This window comes from Moschus berezovskii, chromosome 20 (genome assembly GCF_049115385.1).
Source record: "Moschus berezovskii isolate FMDL1 chromosome 20, NW_MosBer_1.0, whole genome shotgun sequence".
Taxonomy (NCBI): domain Eukaryota; kingdom Metazoa; phylum Chordata; class Mammalia; order Artiodactyla; family Moschidae; genus Moschus; species Moschus berezovskii.
Window position 1 is genome coordinate 31,473,454 of NC_142479.1, and position 24,577 is coordinate 31,498,030.

A 24,577-nucleotide genomic window follows, 5' to 3' on the forward strand; every position below is an offset into this window, starting at 1 on the left:
GAAGTGGGGAGACTAGTTCAGAGGCTATTAAAATAAGCCAGGCAAGAAATGATGGTCACTTGGACAAGGATGGTGGTAGGAGAGGTGGGGTGAAGTGGTCCGATTATAGGTATCTTTTAAGGTAGAGCTAACAAGATTCGCTAATGGATCAGATAGTCTAGTGTGAGAAAAGGAGAGTAATGGCGACTGCAAGGGTTTTCCTTGAGCAACTGAAAGGGCAAAAGGATGGCAGGCAGGTCGGAATGGAAGGAAGTCGGATTTCGACAACTCCCTAGAGGTGAGAAGGAAACTACAAACCAGGAATGTGTGGTGTCCTCAAAGCCAAGTAAAGAATGTGCCTGAGGGAGAAGGGAGGAGAGGGATAACTCTGAAAAGGCTGCTGATGAGTTCGCTGGGACTGAGAGCTGAGCGATGGATCTAGCAACCTGACAGCCACTGGGGACCTTCACGTGTGAGAGAAAGTCGCTCAGTCATGTCTGACTCTTTGCAACATGGACTTTATAGTCCATGGAATTCTCCAGGCCGGAATACTGGAGTGGGTAGCCTTTCTCTTCTCCAGGGGATCTTCCCAACCCAGAGACTGAACTAAGGTCTCCTGCATTGCAGGCAGATTCTTTACCAGCTGAGCCACAAGGGAAGCCCAGGGGACTTTGACAAGTGCACCACTAATTACTGAAGTTCTCAGGCCCCGCACCAAGCATGGAAATTCAGGTTCTGTGATGTGGAAGATGCTGGAAGAAAAATGAGCTCTTAACTCCAAATTCTGCTGCTGTCTTGGGAGTTATAGCAGCAAGTCACACCTAGACCTGCAACACCACAGACCCTAAGACCAGAGAGAGTCACGTTATTGATACAAGCAAGTCTATTTGCATGAAGGCAGACAGGGAGCTGCTGGGAGTTCAAAAGTAGGATTCCAAGTTCCCAGCCAATCCCCTGGCTCTTGTAACATACTGAAAAACCAACCAACTAACCAACTCAGAAGCAAAGCAAAGCAGTATCGAAAAGGCAGCAGCAGTAGCATTATAAAACTATCTGAGATCTAAACCCTTCCACCTCCAAAAAGAAGTGATTAGAATAATCATTAAGTTCCTTTAGGGCAGGGACTCTGCTTCACAGTCATACACCATGCCTGGCACAGAGCAGATACTTAACAAGGCTTGCTTGTTGATTGGCTGATTGCTATGTCTCTTATATGTTATCTCATTTAATATTCACAATACTCTTCAAGAACTGATGCTTTTGAGAGTAAAACCTACCTGACCTTCCGGGCATGAAACATCAGAACTTGCTTCAGTGGGAGATCAGGCCTTTATGTAATCTATTTACATTAGGGAGAGATAGCATTTTCTTTTGCTTGACAGGTTGACATGCCTTCATGTGTTTTCCACTTAATCAGCAGAATCATTTAGGCACTGAGGGTTTTGATGATCTCAATAAAAATACCTATTTATGTAAAAAAAAAAAAAGAATTTATGCTTTTGAACTGTGGTGTTGGAGAAGACTCAGCAAGGGGAGCCAACCAGTCCATCCTAAAGGAAATAAGTTCTGAATATTCACTGGAAGGACTAATGCTGAAACTGAAACTCCTATACTTTGGCCACCTGATGCAAAGAACTGACTCCTTGAAAAAGACCCTGGTGCTGGGAAAGATTGAAGGCAGGAGGAGAAGGGGACAACAGAAGATGAGATAGTTGGATGGCATCACTGACTAGATGGACATGAGTTTGAGCAAGCTCCGGGAGTTGGTGATGGACAGGGAAGCCTGGCGTGCTGCAGTCCATGGGGTCACAAAGAGTTGGACACAACTGAGTGACTGAACTGAACTGAACTTCAATATATAGGTATCAAGAAGAGACATACTGAGAAGACTATTAAAAAATATGGTCAGAATGAATTCCTTTAAGTCTTGTGCACCTAATGCTTACCAGGTGGTTTCTGCAGACTTTTAATCCCACCGCAATGCTCTGTGATAGACAGTGAGGCCTGGCGTGCTCCAGTCCTTGGGGTTGCAAAGAGTCAGACACAACTGAGTGACTGAACTGAACAAAGCTCTAAGGTGGGTAATAGGATTCCCCATTTTACAGATGAGGGAGAAAGAGGCTGAAAGAGCCAAATAACTTGTTCTGGACCAGTGGACTGAATTTTGGCTGATACCAGAATACCTAGAAAAAACACAGTAAGACATTATTGTAGAAGACGAACTGTCATGTAGGAGGAAGTAGAATAAAATTAAACCCCTAAGCTGGTTCCAAATAGGAAAAGGAGTTTGTCAAGGCTATATATTGTCACCCTGCTTATTTAACTTATATGCAGACTACATCATGAGAAACGCTGGACTGGAGGAAGCACAAGCTGGAATCAAGATTGCCGGGAGAAATATCAATAACCTCAGATATGCAGATGACACCACCCTTATGGCAGAAAGTGAAGAGGAACTAAAAAGCCTCTTGATGAAAGTGAAAGAGGAGAGTGAAAAGGTTGGCTTGAAGCTCAACATTCAGAAAACTAAATCATGGCATCTGGTCCCATCACTTCATGGGAAATAGATGGGGAAACAGTGGAAACAGTATCAGACTTTATTTTTTGAGGCTCCAAAATCACTGCAGATGCTGATTGCAGCCATGAAATTAAGACACTCCTTGGAAGGAAAGTTATGACCAACCTAGATAGCATACTAAAAAGTAGAGACATTACTTTGTCAACCAAGGTCCGTCTAGTCAAGGCTCTGGTTTTTCCCGTGGTCATGTATGGGTGTGAGAGTTAGACTGTGAAGAAAGCTAAGCACCGAAGAATTGATGCTTTTGAACTGTGGTGTTGGAGAAGACTCTTGAGAGTCCCTTGGACTGCAAGGAGGTCCAACCAGTCAATCCTAAAGGAGATCAGTCCTGGGTGTTCATCGGAAGGACTGATGCTAAAGCTGAAACTCCAATACTTTGGCCACCTCATGAGAAGAGTTGACTCATTGAAAAAGACTCTGATGCTGGGAGGGATTAGGGGCAGGAGGAGAAGGGGATGACAGAGAATGAGATGGCTCGATGGCATCACCAACTCGATGGACATGAGTTTGGGTAAACTACGGGAGTTGGTGATGGACAGGGAGTTCTGGCGTGCTGCGATTGATGGGGTAACAAAGAGTCAGACACGACTGAGCAACTGAACTGAACTGAACTGAAGCTAATGCAATTGCATTGTCAAACACCCGGGGTAGGCAGCAATATGCAACAAACTGAATATAGGTTTTGGAGTTGGACAAACTTATATTTGAATTCCAGAGCCACCAGGTGCTCATTATAAAGCTCTGGGCAAGTCATTTAACTTTTTTGAGCTTCGATTTTCTTATCCATAAAATGAGGTAATAATAATTACTTTGAGGATGTTGTATTACATGAGACAACTTGGATCATTGTAGATACACAATATATGCTATTCCTCTTTTCCTCAACCTAACAGTCAAGGGAACAGGGGAGACAGAATTATGTAACTGTTGTTATTTCTCTGTTTTAACGGTTCTCAGAGTGCTATTGTAACCCGCAGCATCACTTGGGAACTTTTAGGATGCCAATTCTCAGGCCCCACCCATACCTACTGTCTCAGAACCTCTGGGGATGGGGCCTGGTAATCTGTGATTGCATGTGCTCTCTGGTTTGAGAACCACAGCTCTGTTTCATTATGGACCCAGTCCACAACATAGCCATGAAGGAAACTTGAGTAGCTGAGTAACTTGACAAGATCACAAGGTTATTCACTGAAGACACCATTCAAATAAGGATCTCAGGCAAAAGAGTGCTCTTATTCCCAACAATAATTACCAATGGAACACAGACTTTTCTCATTTTACAGTTGAAAATTTGGGACTCTCTGCCTTTGTGAGCCTTACTAAACTTTCTTATAAGGCAGGTTCTCTGTTCATGTTTCTTTTCCCCACTCAAAACTATGCCAGTGGTAAGCACTCTGTGTATCTGCTGTGCACTCACGGTGAGGAAAAATATGTTAACATGTATACATACATGTTAAATAACCAGGCTCGAAGTGAATAGGCATGCATGTTAACTCAGGGTGTCATTCTAGGACTGGGGGAGTTGGCACAACACAGCTCTAAGAAGAAGAGGGACGTTTGGACCTCTGCCCTATGGCCCTGCAGTAGGCTCAGTGTCATGGCCACAGCATCATAGCTGGGTGTGTATCCAGGCAAAGCCCTGGGGGTGGGAGGGGAACAGATTTTCAAAGTATGGTAGTGCTGGTTAACCAGCTCTTAGGGGTGTCCCGATTTTCATGGTGAAATACTCTCACTATGAATGATTTCAAGCTACCAATGGTTGAACTTTCTAACAAAGTTGCTGAATATTCAACCATCAGCAGTGGGCAGTGTAGCTGGCCCCAGCATACCGCTGTGACATCTACTATCGCTGGGCCCAATTTTGACATGGCAGGTGGCACGGTGTTTTATTTACAGTGCTCGCAAGTACCTTCAGAATGCTTTACAGTATGCCTCCTGAGGAAGTAATCACACTGAACGTGACTTTATGAACCCTGCCTGATTCTCAGGAAATCAAATTTACATGTCAGATTCTTTCAGTAGAAACAATTATTTTGACTTTACACCTATTTTGACTGGCACTTGTGAAAGCAGGATGACCAAAATTATTATTTTCAACTAAATAAAATGTTGACAATAATATGAAATAGATTAGAAGGTAAAGATAAGCTCCTTCCTTGAAAATCTCTTCAGAAAAAATTATTATATATAATATACAAGTGTATGTTTATATTATATATTAAGAGAAGAGCTTTATAAGTATTAAATAAACAATCTTTGGCATAATTTTACACGGTTAGATTTTCAGGAAACTTTATTTGTTCCAATATTTCTATGTATTGCTGAGAAGAAGAACAAAGTGAATTATAGTATTCTGGCGGAAGGAGAAGGGGACGACAGAGAATGAGATGGCTGGATGGCATCACCGACTCTGTAGACGTTGAGTTTGAGTGAACTCTGGGAGTTGGTGATGGACAGGGAGGCCTGGCGTGCTGTGATTCATGGGGTCGCGGAGAGTCGGACATGACTGAGCGACTGAACTGAACTAAACTGAACTGAAGTTAGGTAGTTGACCTCAATTACACAAAGGATAGGACATTTTTATTAAAAAAAAATTTTTTAATGTAAATAATATCTTTATTTTAATATAACTTTGGTGTGCATAGAAACCATATAAGTAAAAAAGTGTAAGATTACATAGGTGATTATATTACAAAAGGGAGAAAAACTACTAATGTCTGAATATTGCATTTTAGATAGAGTTTCAGGTATATATATGGTAAAGCTTTAAAGAAACCTATTTCTTAAACTAGCAGCAGACCCACCTGAGGGGAGTGAGTGCTCTCTCCTCACAACCTTAGTATTTTTTGCCGAAAGGCCCAGATTTGAGTAAAGGGGAACGCCGTGAGTGCAGGATTCGGGTATAAGGGCTGCATTGGACTTTGGCAGGTGGGTGTTCAGGGAAGTAAGTTACAAAGAAACGGTTTCTTCCCTAGGGGCTGTTGGTTTGGTTGCTGGTTTCCCTGGTTGGCACCGAGGAGATTTTTGGTAGAAGCCTGGCCTTGGAGTTTCAGCGCACTATGATACTGCTCTGCGAAGCATGCTGCCTTCTTCCGAAGGGCCAGTTTTACTAGCGTCAGCCAGGGTCTGATCCTGTTTGATTAAGATGTCATAACAAGTGGCCGAGGCTTGGCGAAGTTTTCCTGCTCCAGTGCCTTGGCAACAGGCTCTTTCCACTAACTGGAGAGGCTCACCACTTTTCTGCAGCTCTGTCTGCAGCAGCCTTATATTCTTCTGGCACTCCTCAAACTTCTTGTCCACATCAACGATGAAAGGCTTGGCTGAGGGTAGGGGTTCTAACATTTTCTGATACTTCTGCAGCTCTTCAGTGGTGGAGTTTAGCTCTGCTTTGCATTGTTCCATTTTAGCTTTAATCTCCTGGAGCTGCTGGGTGGAAACAGAAGCCAATCTTTGTGACCGCCAGAGGGACAGTTCAGACCCTGAGGGTTGATGGGCCATTTGCTGCTGTCTGGGTTCCTGCAGGAGAGCTTCTAGCTCTTCAATCTTCTCATCTCGCTCCTGAAGTTCTTCTTGGTAAAACCTTGTCGGTGACTCCTTGAGGACTGTTCCTCATACAGTTCCTCTAGTGGTTCCTTTTGTGTGTCCAAATGTTCACTGCACCACTGTTCTCATTGTTGCACCTGCTCCACCATCTCACTGCAAATTTCATCACGGAGCTGCATCTCCAGCCGCAACTTTTCCTGCCGTTCTTTCAAAAGCAGTGCTTTCATGGCTTCTGCCACCTGTAGGAGCTCCTCCTTCCCATATGTGGAGATGTCAACTTCATTTTCAATGTCATCACCAAGGCCTGGGTCAGTCTTAGCTCCAGTCTCTAAGCTGGGAGAAGCGCGCAGACTGTGTTCCTTCAGGAATGAATGCATCAATGGAAATCCCAGTTGCACAGGTGGAGCATGCACAAGCTGGCTAGCAAGGGTTGAGAACTTTGCCACATGAAGGGTCTCATCATAGGTAGATGCACAGGGATTCACACTGACAAACATGCAGGAGTGGCCTCGGCCTGTGAAGAAGCCTTGGAACACTCGAGTCAGCTTACTGTCACAGAAGGGAACCAGGTTCTGCTTTGACCGGTTCTGCTGGTTTTGGCCCAGGGCAGCAATACAGTGGCCCAGGGTGTGCAGAGAAGTGTTAATGTTTCCTGCTTCCTTCAGCCGCTCACCACTCTTTTGATATTTGCAGTGCTCCGAGCCAGTGAGATCACAGAGTGATAACTCGCTAATCTTGGAGATTATATCTCCTTCCCCCTGAAGGTGCAGGATCCGGATTGAGAAGATGCTATGACTGCGGCTGGAGTTCTGGTTCAGGTGGGTGCTGGCAAAGCTCTGGTTTTTACGACCCATTTTCAGGAGTTTCCAGGCCTCCTCTGCATCCTGAATATGAATCCAATTGAGATCTTTTACGTAGGGATTGCCATTCTGATCCTCACACAGCCGCGGAGTCTGCCTCTTGCATTGCTGGCTAGGCGGTTCTAACAGGCCATAAAGCAGTTCATTGTAGATCTCAAAGAAGGAGATCCACATGGAGAAGCGAAGATCTGCAGGGACACTTATAGGGGCAGTGTCTGGTTGTGACCGTCAGTGACTCATTTCATCCAGCTGGCTACTGCTGGGAAACTGGCTACTGGAGGAGAGCCCTGCAATGCCACTGTCAAAGCTGGTGCTGGTACCCATCCGGCTGTCAGTGTAGACACTTTTCTTCAAGGAGGTGGACAGCTCCTCCTCTTGGAGGCCTCCATTTAGTAGGGCCTGTTTCTTTAATTCCTCCTGCCAGATCTGCTTGCTGTCTAGCCACATTACCTCATTGGAGAACAAGGGCTTCAGATTAGGTGTTGGCTGAAGCTGGCCTGGGAAGCTACTGAAGATCAGAGCCAGGGACCTGGACAGGATCCCACCATCCTTGATGGTACCTTGAATTGTGTAGGTTTTCCCTGAGTTGGTGACACCATATGTATAGATGAGCCAGTTCTGTCCTTTAAGTACATCCTTTACCATCTCCTTCACAGTCAGGTTGAAGAAAGATGCCTGTCCCACTTCTGGTCCAAAGATCTGGGAACAGGTGAATCTGTGGGTGGCCTGTCCAATTCCTCGCCCGTTGCTCTTCTGGGCAAAAGAGTCCTTGGGTGCCTGAAGGGCAAGGGTCTCCATATTCTCAATACAGACACAACCCCGATCCTCCTGTTGTTCTAATTCTGAAGGTAACAAGGGCCTGACCCTCAAGTATACTTTCACCTTCTCCGTACCATCTTCAGATGGAACCTGCTTGTCTTCCAGGGAGGTGATGACACAGCAGTCTGACAGCAGGTCCTTGCGTATCACAGATCCCAAATCTGCAGCTGTGGACTCAAACCTGGGGGAGACTACAACCTCCTCATCCGACAGCAAGCCAGCTGGTGGAGAAAGGATCCCTTGCGACATGTCAGCAGGTGCAGTTTAGGTCCAAAGTCGCCACACTTCTACGGTACCAGCTCACTCACACCCCACAGGCAAACCTGGGCTTTCGCAGCTTGAGAGCACAACTCCACCCACCAGGATAGAAAATTTTTAGAAAGAAGATCGTGCTTTTATTTTTTGCCTGTAGTCTCAGGATTAAATTCACTATCAAATTCTTTTTTCTATTCATTCTTAAATTATCCCAAGATTCTTGTAACCTCATAAATAAGACAGTAGAAAATAAATCAAGTGCATTTCAACATTTAATAAATTCTAATCTTAAAAATATAAACCTATTTATTCATAAAATTTATTTTTAATTTATGTCTAGCAGAGTATTTTAGTTTTTTAAGAGAGGAGAATTTTTCAATATTTATTTTTATTTATTTGACTACGCCAAGTCTGAGTTGCTGTGGTTATCAGGATCTTTAGTTGCAGCATGTGGGATCTAGTTCCCTGATCAGGGATCGAATCCAGGCCACCTGCATTGGTAAAACAGTCTTAGCCACTAGACCACCAGGCAAGTCCCTTGAAAACAGTTACTGGTGGAGGTGAAAATTGATTCAACTTCTATGCATGGCAACTTCACCACCTCATTCAAACTCACAAATATATCAATATGTACCTGTTCACCCAGCAAGTCCATTCTAGGAACTTACTCTACAGATATACTTGCCATGTATGAAATGACATTTGCTCAGCATTATTCACTGCAGTGTTTATAATAGCAGCAGAATGTGTCTCTCAATAGGAGATGACTGAAAAAGTTGTGATGCCTCCATGCATCACAGTGGACTAAAATGAACCATAAAAAAGGATAAATGAAGCCTCTTGTGCATTTTTCAAAAAAGAATCCCAAGATACATTATTAAGTGTTAAAGAAAATCAAGGTCAGAGCAGTTTGTAAATGACTACCATTTGTGTGGGTTAGAAAAACCCAAATCAACAACAGCAATGGAAAAAAAAAAAACAGGCAAAGGGAAAAATATGTGCAGCTTTTCTGTACTTAGCATGTTGAAAAGGAAACCCAAGAAACTGGTAACTTTGCTGCCTCTGGAAAGGGAAACTAGATGGCTGGGGGGTGGATTGTTGTTGTTTAGTCGCTAAGTCATGTCCGACTCTTTTTCAACCCCCCAGGCTCCTCTGTCCATGGGATTTCCCAGGCAAGAATACCGGAGTGTGTTGCCATTTCCTTCTCCAGGGGGTCTTCCCCACCCAGGGATCAAACCTGCCTGTCCTGCATTGCAGGTGGATTCTTTTACCTCTGAGCCACCAGGGAAGCCTGGGGAGTGAGTTGAAGGGAGACTTTTACAGTGTACCTTCTGAACTATGCGAACATCTTACCAATTCTAAAACTAAAAAAATTCACGTGGCAAGTACTCATTGGCTAAAGGAACTAATGAACTAGAAAACTGATTTATTACATAAAGGGCTTCCAGTCAATACTCCTCTCTGCTCTTTAGAGGAAAAGGTTTTAGAGATTTCTAGCCTCTGCCCCTTCCCTAATTCCTGGCAGAGTCCCCACAGGGAATCACCAACAGAGGTGTTCTCTGGGCCTTCAGAAAGGCATGTGGGAAGAAAATATTTATTCCGGTCAACTGGCATAATTTCCAGGAAAGGCCTCCCTTTTTCATCCTGAAACCATGCTTGCATGCGGCCCCACAGAGACATGTCAGTTGGAGGACTTTGCCAAGCTTGTTTAATTAGGCTCCTTGCTGAAAAGCTGAGCCATTGGTCTCTGAGGTAGCAACTGGCCCCAAAAGATGCAATCACTTCTCCACAGGGAACTCTTTTTAAAAAAGTCTGATAGTTAATGCCTTCCTGCATACAAACCAGCATTTAAAAGTTATTTACAATATTGAGAAAAGCAAAGTGAATAATACCAAAGCCTCCGGAGGAATTGCGACCTCCGGAGGAATTGCGACCACCGGAAGAGCTAGTCTGTGAGTGCTGATTAAATTCCAGGGGAAAGGGTAGTGAAGAGCAAAGGTATGTGTTTTGGGCAGCTCGGGTGTCATCACTCGGGCTTGATAAGGAGGATGAAAGGGAGACTGACAACTTCCCCGGGAGGAGCTCCAGGTGCTCCAGGCGCCAATGAAGGAGAGTCCCATCCTGCAGGCCTACAGGCCAATAACGAAAGGAGCAACAGGAAAGAATGGGATGAGTGGGGGTCTTCAACCCCTCTCCCCCCATCTCCACTTGTACTGTAATATGATCGTTTCTATAGCAACCTTACAGAGAAAGTGTGACTGCCCCCTGCCTAGCCAACTCTACAGATGAGCAAACAGGCTCAGCAGAGTGCAGTAACTTGTCTAAAATCTCTACAACTAACACAAGTCCAGCTCAGGAACTGAGCCTAGGGCTCTCTAATGCCAGAGTTCATTCACTTTAGAATTTTTATCAGAATTTGTTTTAGGAAGGAAGACTAGAATTTTTTAACCTTCTATCTGATTAAGTCAGACAGCGTTCCTTGCGAAGATTTTTTGCTACTTTTTTTTTTTTTTGCGCTGTGAGGGATCTTATAACTTCCCAACCAGGGATGGAATCTGTGCCTCCTGCAGTGGAAGCATGAAGTCTTAACCACTGGACTGCCAGGGAAGTCCCTATTCACTTTTTAAGTCAGAAAAAATCATTTAGCTTTTAAGAACTTGTGCCATTTTTCCTTTTAATATTGCATCTCAATGTGCTATTTGACATCTGTACATTATTTCCATTCCTAACACAAGGAAGATGAATTCTTCCTTTTTCTTTCCTTCTCACCTTGGGTTCATCCCTATGAGCTGAATGAGGGATCCTCAAATTGTTTTATCAGTCAGAAGACAAAGAGAAAATTCCCAGGAGTCCCAGGACAGCCAGAGCCCCTGACTGGAGGTAGGATCTGGCTGCTCTGGTTACTTGGGTATTCTAGATGCCAAAAGCTTTCCACGGGGACAAGACCAGTATATTTTCCATGCTGGGACTTTCCATAAACTGTGTCTTTTGACTTTTCTGAAGACAAAACTGGGAGATACAATCTTATGTTAGCAGTGTGGACTTGTGTTAGACCTAAGAAAAACTTAACGTATGATAAAAGAATGCAAGAAACAGATGATATTAATGAAATCAGTGCTTCTTGTGCATCCATAACTATTGCTACCCTGAAAGGAGCATTAATTCAAGCTGAAGGAAGAGAGGAAGGCATCAGGTGTGCACGCGTGTGTGTGCTCAGTCGCTCAGTCATGTCGACTCTTTGTGACCCCAGGGACTGTGGACGGCCAGGCTCCTCTGCCTGTGGGATTATCCTGGCAAGAATACTGGAGTGGGTTACTATTTCCTCCTCCAGGGAATCTTCCTGACGTAGGGATCAAACAAGAGTCTCCTGTGTCTCCTGGATTGGCAGGTATCAGGGATCAAAGATCAACGAGCAAGTTACTCGTCTCTGACTGGTCAGTCCAGAAGATGCTGAACTTTGCCTTGCACACAAGGATGTTGCCTAGTACTGTTGGTGATGTAATTTGAAAATCATTGAAAATGTATGTCTTCGTCAACCCGAACAAATCCAAAATGACCAATAAGGAAAGTAAAGGGCACATCACCTTACCTGCTGTTTCACAGCGATGGTTTCTGTCTACTAGGACCTAAGGGTCAATTCACTTCCAAACAGCAAGCACCTGGCTAATTCCTGTCTCTCTGTGCCCACAACAGCTCACCGAGTAAGTTCTAATTTCGATGATGAGCAGTGGAGGGCCCCACCAGGTTCTGACCCATCACTGACAGCTTTTGTTTTTTCCTGTGGATTAGGAGTAAGAGGCTCTCCTGTCATCTCACTTAATGGAAGTGAGAACTAAATGAGATAATGATATAGGATAGCTCTTTGAAAAAGTTGAAAAGTTGATATTCAAGTGTCATGATTTTATTGTTAACAACAGCAATTGTTTCTTGCTTTTCCCAGCTAATTTTTTTTCCTGTTCTTAGAGAAAAAAAAAAAAAGAAAGTAATAATTGCTACAGCCTTCTCAGGAGCATGGGAATGTTCAATGAGAGCTTTCTAAATGGCTGTTTATTATTAACCCCCACAGAATTTCTCCTTTTACACATCTCTTTTGGAATGAAGAGTTTAGGGAATGGATGGCACCATCCACTTTCTGTGAAATGCCTCTTGGGTCTGACTCAGTGTGAATGAAGTAGGACGGTTGATCATCCTGATACAAACACATGCCTCCCCCCAGCTGCATTTCTTCCTTGTTTCTCTGACCCAGTCCTCTACCCTCAACTTTTCCTTGACTCCATCCACAGTGCTTATGAAGGGGTCTCAGTCCCCCCATAATTTCTATTAAGCCATTCTAAATATCCCTTCCATAAACACACAATCCATAAAAAGCAGCATGATTGCTGCCTTTGGGCAGCATCAGACTATCTTTTAGCTGCTCCGCTTCCAACCAGACTGCTATGCCAAGCCCCTTCCATCAGGCGACTGTTGAGAACACACAGCCACCACCCCCTGTAGCAGCCACCACCTGGCTGAGTAATCCCATTCAATCGGCAAAACTTGACTGAGTGTTGGAGTCATACAAACCCAGCACCAATCCTGGTTCTACCATTAATGTCTGTGAGAGCCTGGGCCAGTCCTTCTCTCCCTTGAGCTTGTGTCCTCATCAGTCAATGGAAATATGAATGCTTCCTCTCATGGTGGCTGCCAGAATTCGAGATAACATACACCAAGCACCAACCTTGGTATCAAGTACCCACGAAATACATGCAGAAAGGGTAGATATTGAGTAACTATGAGAAACGTTCTAGAGATGGTAGAATTCTTAGGGAGAGATTGGAGTTGCCTGTGGACAGAGGTCAAGAAAGACTTTGTAGAGGAGCTTTGCAAGAAGGGTAAGGAGTCTGGCAGATGGACTGAGGGGAGGGCACACCAGGCAGGGGAACAGAAACAAAGCTGGGACTGGAGCCCAAACCACTGGGCCCAATGGGGCAGGTAACAGGATGCAGCTGTAGCAGAGTAGGAGTGGGGAGGGAGGCTTGGGAGAGAAGGCCAGAGCCAGGCAGAAGCTAGATCAGAAGGGTCTTTTAGGGTCATTGTTAAGTTGTAGGGCACATGGTCTGGCCCACAATATAGCAAGATTTTTGCAGCAGTGGCCATGTCAGAATACATTAGTTACACTAGCAACTGGATAATGAGAATTGAATGTCATATATTATAACCCCCCCAAAATATAAGGGTCTCTGAGCTGATGGAAACCTTTGTAACCCTTCCAAGTCATACCAGGGTCTGCTGAGAGGCTGGTCCAGGAGGGATATCTTGGCAAAAGTGGGAGATGGAAGAGAACAGGGAGAGAACATCCAAGACCAAATCCTTGAGGGTCAAGAGAAGAGGAAACAAAATATAAATCTTAAGCCCAGGGATCAGGGAACTCAAAGATACAGGGCTGAAATGATGTGACCTGGGAGGTAGGATCAAAGACTTGTGAATTAAGAGCACTGGCTTTGAATTCAATCCCAGCCCTACCATCCACCAGCTGTGTGACCCTGGGAAAATTGTTTTACTTCTCTGGACCTTAATTCTTTCATCTGCAAAGTGAGGCTAATAATAGTATGTACCTCTCAGAGAAAATTTAAGCAAGGCACTTATAACTTTACTGCCTAGCAGGTAATAAGTATTAAAAATATAATAATTCATAAAAGTGATTCCAGAATACCCTCTTTCCCTCTCTCCTTTCCCCCTCTGCCATCTTGCCCTCTGTCTTCTTTTGTTTTCCTTGCAAAACCTAAAAGGACGGTATTTTCAAGAATCCCGTCTTCAGCAATGTTTTGCCTTTCTTCATTTTGTTCCCGAGGACAGAGAATAAGTTGGGAAATCACCCTCCCTTGATCACGGAGGAAGCTATGACATAAAGGACTGCAAATCCAATTAATGATGGTTGGGCCATTTAAAGAAAACCATGCAGTGAAACTGACTTCTGGGGGAAAGTACAGGCCCATGAATTTCAACACGTGTATAGATTCATGTGACCACTTCTACAATAGGACACAGACCAGCCTTTCACCCCCAAATGTTCCTTGCACTATGTCTTGATAGCTACATGCTCCCACCACCCCAACCTCTGGTAACCACTGATCTGTCATCAATTATCGTAGTTTTGTCTGAGGCTGTCATATAAGTGGAATCATAATCTATGTAAGCTTGGTTACGTGTAAACTATGCTTCTCTTATCGTCATAATGTCATTGAGATTTATTCAAGTTGGTCTATGTATCACTAGTTAGTTCCTTTTGATTGCTAAGTAGTATTCCATGTTTGGACCCTGTGAAGAGAATATACAAGCATCCTTGGAGCTATTTCTTTTGTGAAGGTTGCCTCAGTGAAACTCTAAGCAATTGGTGCCAAGTAACAAATGATGTATTTTTAATGTCTTCAGCCATGCACTCAGTTCTTAACTAATTTTTCCCTATGAGAAAGTGATCCCCTCCAAAAAAACCCCCACATAACCTAATGTATGTGCGTCCCCTGTTGGGAGATAATCACTGAGAGAGGGCTGTACGTAGGCATCACTGGCGTCCCACCTCACATGGCCCTCCTGTCTCCAGCCAGGGTCCAGGCTGCCCACAGGGGCTCACAGGCAACCATACCATGGATCTTCTGTGACAGCTTCCAAAGCCACTCTGCGCCTACCTCAGGTGGCCTCGGCTTCGGCTGTCTGATGCCCCACCACTGCTCCCCATGAAGAGGGCCAGCCGTGTCTCTGGGGTGTTTGCTGCCACGCTCACATTGCTCTCCTTCACTTCACTCCTGTAGCCCGTTCAATCTGCGGCCACTCACTTCGTCCTCCCATCATTACTCCACTGTTCTCACTGAGAGAGGGCCCTCTCCTGACCAGAGGGTTGTTTTTTTTTCCAGCTTTATTGAGATATAACTGACATGTGACGACCTTGTGTAATAGTTTAAGGTGTACAATGTGTGGACTTGATGCACTTATATGTTGCAAAATGATAGATGCCATTAATGATTAAAAACTCCATCACCTCATAAAATTCCCACTTTTTTAAATGTTGAGAACATTTAAGATACATTCTCCTTGAAACTTTTAAGTTTATAATAAAGTATTACTAGCTGTAATCACCATGTTATACACTAGACCCCACAGGACATATTTATCTTATAATTGAAACTTTGTACTGTTTATCTCCCCTTTTAACCCACACCCCAGCCCCTGGTAACCACCACTCTACTATCTCTACGAATTCAGCGTTTTCAGATTTCTCAGGTAAGTGATATCATATATAGTTATTTGTCCTTCTCTGTCTGACTTACTTCACTTAGCATAATGCCCTCAAGGTCCACACATGCTGCTGCAAACGGCAGGATTTCTTTCTTTCCCATGACTGAATAATATTCCATTGTATATTTATATATATCTCATCGTCTTTAACTATTCATCCATTGACAAGACACTTAAGTCAATTCCATATCTTGCCTATTGCAAATAATGCTGCAGTGAACAAGGGAGTACAGGTATCTCTGCCATATCCTGATTTCAATTCCTTTGGATATATACCCAGAAGTGGGGTTGCTGGGGTCACATGATAACTCTAATTTTTTAAAACAAATCTCCACGCTGTTCTCCATGGTGGCTGTACCAGTTTACATTCCCATCCATCCTTGCTAACACTTAGCTCCTCTGACCAGAGTTGTAATTCTTTTATCAGAATCCTGAACAAGATGGCCTGGCTCTTGCAATGTCATGCTGCTGCTGCTAAATCGTGTCAGTTGTGTCCAACTCTGTGCGACCCCACAGTCGGCAGCCCACCGGCTCTGCCGTCCCTGGGATTCTCCAGGCAAGAACACTGTTGCATTTCCTTCTCCAATGCATGAAAGTGAAAAGTGAAAGTGAAGTCGTTCAGTCGTGTCCGACTCTTCACGACCCCATGGACTGCAGCCTACCAGGCTCCTCCATCCATGGGATTTTCTAGGCAAGAGTACTGGAATTGGTTGCCATTGCCTTCTCCACTTGGATTGTCATCAGTTCAGTTCAGTTCAGTCGCTCAGTTGTGTCCGACTCTTTGCGACCCCATGAATCACAGCACGCCAGGCCTCCCTGTCCATCACCAACTCCCGGAGTTCACTCAAACTCATGTCCATCGAGTCAGTGATACCATCCATCCATCTCATTCTCTGTCGTCCCCTTCTCCTCCTGCCTCCAATCCCTCCCAGCATCAGAGTCTTTTCCAATGAGTCAACTCTTCACGAGGTGGCAAAAGTATTGGAGTTTCAGCTTTAGCATCAGTCCTTCTAATGAACACCCAGGACTGATCTCCTTTAGAATGGACTGGTTGGATCTCCTTGCAGTCCAAGGGACTCTCAAGAGTCTTCTCCAGCACCACAGTTCAAAAGCATCAATTCTTCAGCAATCAGCTTTCTTCATAGTCCAACTCTCACATCCATACATGATCACGGGAAAAACCAGAGCCTTGACTAGATGGACCTTTGTTGGCAAAGTAATGTCTCTGACTTTTAATATACTATCTAGGTTGGTCATAACTTTCCTTCCAAGGAGTAAGCGTCTTTTAAGTTTATGGCTGCAATCAGCATCTGCAGTGATTTTGGAGCCCCAAAAAATAAAGTCTGACACTGTTTTCACTGTTTCCCCATCTATTTCCCATGAAGTGATGGGACCAGATGCCATGATCTTAGTTTTCTGAATGCTGAGCTTTAAGCCAACTTTTTCACTCTCCTCTTTCACTTTTCTCAAGAGGCTTTTGAGTTCTTCTTCAATTTCTGCCATAAGGGTGGTGTCATCTGCATATCTGAGGTTATTGATATTTCTCCCGGCAATCTTGATTCCAGCTTGTACTTCTTCCAGCCCAGCATTCCTCATGATGTACTCTGCATATAAGTTAAATAAGCAGGGTGACAATATACAGCCTTGACGTACTCCTTTTCTTATTTGGAACCAGTCTGTTGTTCCATGTCCAGTTCTAACTGTTGCTTCCTGACCTGCATACAGGTTTCTCAAGAGGCAGGTCAGGTGGTCTTGTATTCCCATCTCTTTCAGAATGTTCCACAGTTTATTGTGATCCACACAGTCAAAGGCTTTGGCATAGTCAATGAAGCAGAAATAGATGGTTTTCTGGAACTCTCTTGCTTTCTCCATGATCCAGCGGATATTGGCAATTTGATCTCTGGTTCCTCTGCCTTTTCTAAAACCAGCTTGAACATCTGGAAGTTCACGGTTCACATATTGCTGAAGCCTGACTTGAAGAATTTTGAGCATGACTTTACTAGCATGTGAGATGAGTGCAATTGTGCAGTAGTTTGAGCATTCTTTGGCATTGCCTTTCTTTGGGATTGGAATGAAGACTGACCTTTTCCAGTCCTGTGGCCACTGCTGAGTTTTCCAAATTTGCTGGCATATTGAGTGCAGCACTTTCACAGCATCATCTTTCAGGATTTGAAATAGCTCCACTGGAATTCCATCACCTCCACTAGCTTTGTTGGTAGTGATGCTTTCTAAGGCCCACTTGACTTCACATTCCAAGATGTCTGGCTCTAGGTGAGTGATCACGCCATCGTGATTATCTTGGTCATGAAGATCTTTTTTGTACAGTTCTTCTGTGAATTCTTGCCACCTCTTAATATCTTCTGCTTCTGTTAGGTCCATACCATTTCTGTCCTTTATCAAGCCCATCTTTGCATGAAATGTTCCCTTGGTATCTCTAATGTTCTTGAAGAGATCTCTTGTTTTTCCTATTCTGTTGTTTTCCTCTATTTCTTTGCATTGATCGCTGAGGAAGGCTTTCTTATCTCTCCTTGCTATTCTTTGGAACTCTGCATTCAGATGCTTGTATCTTTCCTTTTCTCCTTTGCTTTTCACTTCTCTTCTTTTCACAGCTGTTTGTAAGGCCTTCTCAGACAGCCATTTTGCTTTTTGCATTTCTTTTCCATGGGGATGGTCTTGGTCCCTGTCTCCTGTACAATGTCACGAACCTCCATCCATAGTTCATCAGGCACTCTATCTATCAGATCTAGTCCCTTAAATCTATTTCTCACTTCCACTGTATAATCATAAGGATTGTCATTCAGTTCAGTTCAGTTCAGTCGCTCAGTCGTGTCCAACTCTCCGCGACCCCATGAATCACAGCACGCCAGGCCTCCCTGTCCATCACCAACTCCCGGAGTTCACTCAAACTCATGTCCACAGAGTCAGTGATGCCATCCAGCCATCTCATTCTCCGTCGTCCCCTTCTCCTCCCGCCCCCAACCCTTCCCAGCATCAGAGTCTTTTCCAGTAAGTCAACTCATCGCATGAGGTGGCCAAAGTATTGCAGTTTCAGCTTTAGCATCAGTCCTTCCAATGAACAGTCATAGTGCACTCTAATTATCAAGTCTTTGATTTTTACTCTCAGTCTCTAAGACTGATGAGAATAGCTTGAGTTGAGTCAGGGGAACATTTACAGTGTTGCACCTCAGTGTTGCTTCCAAAATTGTCCTCCCTTCAACCAGGGTCTGCCTTAGAGCATTTTGTTTCTATCTTCCCCAAATTTAAATTTTCAGCTCACTGGGTGTGGTGGATGGTCTGCAAAGGTGGCCACCATCAATCTCTCTCTCCACTGTATGTGCATGCTCCTCCTTCCATCAAGATGTAAAGTCTAGAACTACGCTGGTGGCCCAGTGGTTAAGATTCCACTGTTCCAGTACCTTCATTGCAGCAGATCCCTGGTTGGGGACTATTGGTAAGATCCCACATGCTGCACATGGTGCAGCCAAAAAAAAAAAACAGACATAGAGTCGAGTTCCTCTTTCCCTGGATCAGGGCTAGCCCTGTGATGTGCTCGAACCATCAGAATGAGGCAGAAGTGTCACTCCAGTCCAGACTTTGAGGACATGATACAGGTGAAGCTCTCACGCTCTCTGAGGAAGGCAGCCACCACACAGTAAAGAAATGCATGGTCTTCTGAATGACAGACCATGTGGAGAGAAGCCACAAAGAGGAAGACCAGGGTGCCAGACGTGTAAGTGAAATCTTCCCAAACCTTTCAGCTCAGCCCAGCCATCATCCAAACACAGCACAGAGTGACCCAGCTGTCATTACTTGCCACCACCCAACCAAGCCCTGCCTGGATTCCTGACAGACAGAATAATGAGAAATAATAAAGTCATTGCCATTCTGAGCCACTAAATTTTGAGGTAACTTGTTACCCAGCGATAGATAAGAAAAACATGGAAAGATAATCCTTCAGGTATTCAAGAGGTGGCTTTTGCCCTTTTCCTTGCTTCAGCGTCTCAGCCCACAGCCAGACCTGTGTTTCAACTTGTCTTCATGCTTCCCAGAAGGGCTTGAAGATCTTTGTGCAAACAGAAGCCCTGGTCACTTCTGAAATGTGCCCTGACATGCCAGCCCCCACATGTGACATGAAAAGATGACTCCTTCTCTCTCCTTAGATTTCTTTTCTGTTATAAGTTTTTAGGAAGTTAAAATGAGTTTGCTTTCCCTAATCAGTGAAATAATGTATGTGTGTGCTAAGTTGCTTCAGTCGTGTCTGACTCTGTGCGACCCTGTGGACTATAGCTCACCAGGCTCCTCTGTCCATGGGATTCTCCAGGCAAGAATCCTGGAGTAGGTTGCCATGCCCTTCTCCAGGGGATCTTCTTAACCCAGGGATTGAACCCGTGTCTCTTACATCTTCTGCATTGGCAGGCAGGTTCTTTACCACTAGTGCCACCTGGGAAGCCCAGGAAATAATGTACAGAGAGAAATCAAACTGGCTCCAGACAACCTCCAGAGCAAGGAGACCCTATGCAATTAACAATCATACCAGCTACATTTACTTAGTGTTAGCCGTGTACCAGGCTCCAGGTTAAGTATGTTACATGCAGTATCTCACTGAATCCTCAGAACAACACTGGGAGACAGCTATTATTTTTGTCTCCATTATACAAATGAGAAAATCGTGGCTTAGTAACATTGAGTAACTTTCCTAAAGTCACATAGCTATTAGTCCATCTTTTAACAAGATCAGACGTCTTCTTCTGGGCTGTGGTAGCCATATACACATCACAGAGACACCTCAGCTCAGTCCTTTCAGGCACAGAAAATGCCAAGGACAAGACCTCAGCACTCCCCGATCCTTTTCATTCCCTGGCATATGTAAAAAGGGACACTATAAGTATGGCACGCTGGGATAATAGGTTGAGGTTGCTTCAAGTGAAGGTGACAAGCCTAGGGCACTCCAGCTGGGAAACTCAGTTAAACTTTTTGTAATCCAAAGTAACTTCATTTCCTCAAGTCTTTTTGTATCTCTTAGACTTCTAAGAGGGGATGAGAATTTTTTATAAAGTTTTTTAATATAACAATGTAGATAGGTTATCACCTCAGAGCCTTTGGAAGAGCAGCCTTCAGTCTCTAGAAAGGGCCCAACCTGGGAGATGTGAGTTCTTGAGATGTGACCCTTAGCCTCTGTAAGCTTGTTTCTCTCTGAAGAAAGGGGAGAACCATCTCACAGGATTATAAACTGAGCACAGTTGAGTGCAGAAGGCATGAGGACTGGCCCTTGTTCCCAGTAGAAAAATTTAGCTTTGGACACCACTGTAAAGAGAAGACAACTGTTTTCCTTCAACAGAAACTCATCAAGCAGGGTCAGTTCAGTTCACTTGCTCAGTCGTATCCGACTCTTTGCGACCCCATAAACCGCAGCACGCCAGGCCTCCCTGCCCATCACCAACTCCCAGAGTTCACTCAAACTCATGTCCATCAAGTCGGTGATGCCATCCAACCATCTCATCCTCTGTTGCCCCCTTTTCCTCCTGCCCTCAATCCCTCCCAGCATCAGGGTCTTTTCCAATGAGTCAGCTCTTCGCATGAGGTGGCCAAAGTATTGGAGTTTCAGCTTCAACATCAGTTCTTCCAAAGAACACCCAGGACTGATCTCCTTTAGGATGGGCTGGTTTGATTCCTTGCGGTCCAGGGGACTCTCGAGAGTCTTCTCCAGCACCACAGTTTAAAAGCATCAATTCTTCGGTGATCAGCTTTCTTTATAGTCCAACTCTCACATCCACACATGACCACTGGAAAAACCAGAGCCTTGACTAGATGGACCATTGTTGGCAAAGTAATGTCTCTGCTTTTTAATATGCTGTCTAGGTTGGTCATAACCTTCCTTCCAAGGAATAAGCATCTTTTAATTTCATGGCTGCAATCAGCATCTGCAGTGATTTTGGAGCCCAGAAAAATAAAGTCAGCCACTGTTTCCCCATCTATTTCCCATGAAGTGATGGGACCAGATGCCATGATCTTAGTTTTCTGAACGTTGAGCTTTAAGCTAACTTTTTCACTCTCCTCTTTCACTTTCAAGAGGCTCTTTAGTTCTTCTTCACTTTCTGCCATAAGGGTGGTGTCATACGCATATCTGAGGTTATTGATATTTCTCCCGGCAATCTTGATTCCAGCTTGTGCTTCCTCCAGCCCAGCGTTTCTCATGATGTACTCTGCATATAAGTTAAATAAGTAGGGTGGCAATATACAGCCTTGACGTACTCCTTTTCCTATTTGGAACCAGTCTGTTGTTCCATGTCCAGTTCTAACTGTTGCTTCCTGACCTGCATACAGATTTCTCAAGAGGCAGGTCAGATGGTCTGGTATTCCCATCTCTTTCAGAATTTTCCACAGTTTATTGTCATCCACAGTCAAAGGCTTTGGCATAGTCAATAAAGCAGAAATATGTGTTTTTCTGGAACTCTCTTGCTTTTTCGATGATCCAGCAGATGTTGGCAATTTGATCTCTGGTGTCTCTGCCTTTTCTAAAGCCAGCTTGAACATCTGGAAGTTCACGGTTCACGTATTGCTGAGGCCTGGCTTGAAGAATTTTAAGCATTACTTTACTAGCGTAAGGTATCAAGGAGGGTATCTTCTAGAAATTAATGATAGACTGGGTGGTACCTTTCAGATGCACTGGGATTTATTCAGTTTTCTCCTGGCATCTAATTTCATTTTCTTTTTAGGAGTTTTATTGAGATGTAATTCACACACCACAGAATTCACTCATTTAAAGTACACAATTCAGTGGTTTCTGACATACTTACAGAGTTGTACAATCATGGTCTAATTTTAAAATATTTTCATCACTCTATAAAGAAACCCCGTACCAATTAGCAGTCACTCTCGCTCCTCCCAACACCCATGTCCCAAGCCTCTAAGTTAATCTACTTTATGTCTCCATAGATTTGCCTATTATGAACATTTCACATGAATGGAATCATACAACTTTGCATTTTGTGACTAGCTTCTTTCATTTAGCATAGCATTTGCAAGGTTCACCCATGTTGCAGGGTGTATCTGGGCTTCATTCCTTATTACTATTGTATAACTACACTACATTTATTTATCTATTCATCAGTTGATGGATATTTGGGTTGTTTGCTTTTCTTTTTGCTATTATGAATAAAACCATGACCATTCATGTACATGAATGTGGATGTATGTCATTTCCCTTGGGTATATACAGAGGAGTAGAATCACTGAGTCATATGGTAACTGCACGTTTAACATTCTGGAAAACTTCTGAACTGTTTTCCAAAGCAGCTGCAATGTTTGACATTCCCACCAGCAGTATATTGAAGTTCCAAGCTCCTCAAACAGTGGTTTCTAACACAGCCAATTATGTACAAGGGCCCAGACCAAAGAGATGAAATCAACAGCATAGCTAAGATGAAAAATCAGGTAAGAATGTTTATTTACACACATGCCCAGAGGTTGGAGGTTGAGCCTAGAAAGACAGGTTGGCCCCCTGAACAAATCTTATCACTCCAATTCAAGAATTTTAAATATTTACGGTAACAGGAAGGTGCAAACATCAGAAAAACATATTTTAAAAGTGATTAACCATTTCTCAGCCAGCAAATGTTACGTGTTTGTAAATGCGGGCTAATGTCTACAAACAGGAAACTTATAGGGAAAAAAACTTACTTAGTTTAATTAACAACTAGATTCCTGTGGATAGTCACAGGTGCCCAAAATGAAATCTCTCCTTACATCTCCAGAAACCACACAGATCAATAAGAAGAGGAAATTAAACCACCCATAACCCAACCTTGATGGAATTACAGATGGAATTTTTGATATATAAAAGGTGCTTAATGTTTGTTGAACCAATGAATTAAATAAGTAAGAAAATGTGATTGGGATCCAGATTAAGGCCCTAAACGAAAGTACCCACCAACACCCGGCAAGGAAATTACAGCTTCCCTGGTGACTCAGATGGTCAAGAATCTACCTGCAATGCAGGAGACCTGGGTTGGATCCCTGGGTTGGGAAGATCCCCTGGAGAAGGGAACGGCTACCCACCCCAGTATTCTGACCTGGAGAATTCCATGGACAGAGGAGCCTGTCAGGCTACAGTCCATGGGGTGGCAAAGAGTTGGACATGCCTGAGTGACTTTCACTTTCACCAACGCCTTGCACAGTGTAGCGGCTTCACAGACATTTGTTGCATGCATTGAAGTCATGATCCTTGCCTCTGGAACTCATTGGTAGAGCAGCGAGGCCTTTAATTCCATAAATACCCAGTCTGAGTCCAGGGGTCTACATGGATAGCAGTGGGTACCAGAGGGGCATGCCCTTGAGAAGGCACTTAGCTCCATTCAAGGTCGTGCTCAGTTGCTTCAGTTGTGTCCAACTCTTTGCGACCCTATGGACTATAGTCCACCAGGCTTCCCTGTCCATTGGGACTCTCCAGGCAATACTGGAGTGGGTTGCCATGCCCTCCTCCAGGAGATCTTCCCAACCTAGGGACAGAACCCACATCTCTTATGTCTCCTGCATTGGCAAGCAGGGTCTTTACCACTAGTGCCATCAAGGTCAGGTTTCTCCAAATCATCAGAATCTATTTCTACCTCCTAACTGCTATCAATGGCTGTCAATACCATGGAGACACAGCATCTGTGGAGAGTGGATCCCTTCTCATTGACATTTGGGGAGGTAAGCTGTTCTCGTTCAGCTTTGAGCAATGAATGCACAAGAGAAGCTTCATTAGACCTCTGAAACTGACTAAGGCTCATAACCTTCTTGAGGTTGGCTGAGCCTCAGACCCCATGCCTGTTCATTTCAGCCACTGGACCAAAGCAGGCCTCTTGAATCACCAGTCTCACCTGCTCCCATTCCCAAACAAATGTGGGTTTTCTTACCCCCACTGCTGACCTCCCTCCTGCCCTGTTCATGCTGTTATGTGGTACCCTTGTCCCTTGCAATTAGATTCCTCACCCTCCTCAGCACCCTAACCTGTTCGTGCCACATATCCTTGCTCATACGTCTCATCCTATCTGGCATGCTCTTCCTGCCTCTCCTATTCACCTGAAAAAAACACTCTTTCCTCTATGAAGACTGAGCTTAAGCATGACGAAGGTGTTTTTTGCTTCCCCTCACATCATGTCTTCCAAGATTTTCTTCATGTTAAATGCTGAATGCAAAGCAATCAGATGACACTCGTTCTTTAAAAAAAAAACAGAATACAATCTTAGGCAAAGTAACAAAGCCATGGTATCAAGAAAGGAGGTAAAAA

The 24,577-nt window shown here is 44.1% G+C and overlaps 1 pseudogene; it reads right to left on the reverse strand.

The window, feature by feature from the left end:
• Positions 1 to 5,393: 5,393 nt before the first annotated feature.
• LOC129549573 (kinesin-like protein KIF20A pseudogene) lies at positions 5,394 to 8,265 on the reverse strand (annotated as a pseudogene).
• Positions 8,266 to 24,577: the final 16,312 nt, after the last annotated feature.